The following is a 1,241-nucleotide window of genomic DNA, read 5'->3' as shown; positions in this document are numbered from 1 at the left end:
CCCAAGTTTCATCAACCGTTATTAATCGACGCAAAAAATCCGACTCGTTTCGCTTAAACCGCTCCAACAGGGCCTTCGAAATGTCCATTCAAATGGGTTTTTGATCCAGAGTGAGCAAGCGCGGCACCCAACGCGCGGTTAACTTACGCATGCCTAATTCTTCAGTCAATATATGACAAACACATTCTTTTGATATGCCAACAGCCTCTGCTATCTTCCTAATCTTAATTCGACGATTGTCCATTATCATTTGATGAATTTCTTCGATGTTATCGGTGTGATAGCAGTTGTTGGCCGTCCCAAACGCTCATCATCAGCTAAGCTGGTACGACCACGTTTAAATTCAGCTACCCATCTTTTCACGGTGGCAAATGATGGGGCAGAGTCCCCGTAAACAGCGTCCAACTCGGCTTTAATTTGCGTAGAGGTATTGCCTTTCAAATGCAAGAATTTAATTATAGCACGATATTCAATTTCTTCCATTTTCACAAAATGACGACACAAATGATTGTCAAACAAGAACTGAACGTCCAAAGTGGCCACAATTGTCACAGATATCTTTCGTAAGTATCACGATTATAATACCAGAATGGCTTTAACGAGTAACGCGATCTTCATGATGAGGCTCAAAACTTTTCAGACGACCCTCGTATGTGGATGATATTATTCTTGCAATTCCAAAAAATCAAATTAATGAGATATTAGATACATTTAACTCTTTTCATGACAGGATTACATTTACGTGTGAACGGAATTATGAGAGTTCGATATCTTTTCTTGATGTTACTGTGTATGTTGAGGAAGGACAGATTAGATTTAACAATTATAAAAAACCGACGAATTCTGGACGCTACCTTAGTTTTCATTCGAATCATCCGCTTGAACATAAAAAAGGTGTTATTATCGGCCTACTTGATAGAATTCTATTTCTTGCACATCCAGAATTTCACAATAAGAACATTGAAATGATGATTATTACTTTACTTGACAACGGCTATCCTTTAGACTTAATTTTTAATACCATTAACAAAAGAATCAAATGTCTAGCTAGAAGAAAGAATGTATATAATAATAATTCTCAAAATTCAGACAATGATAATTTAATAAATACATATTTTACGGTGTCATACATAAAAAATATCTCAGAAAAGTTTAATCCTTAGCGGCCACACCTCAGCCCGGCCACATCGCGGCCACATCGGGGTACATAGCTAAAAAAATTAGTTGTACAAGATATATGG

This window comes from Trachymyrmex cornetzi, unplaced genomic scaffold, assembly GCF_001594075.2.
Source record: "Trachymyrmex cornetzi isolate Tcor2-1 unplaced genomic scaffold, Tcor1.1 scaffold100, whole genome shotgun sequence".
Lineage (NCBI taxonomy): Eukaryota > Metazoa > Arthropoda > Insecta > Hymenoptera > Formicidae > Trachymyrmex > Trachymyrmex cornetzi.
Note: the sequence above shows the minus strand (reverse complement) of the source record.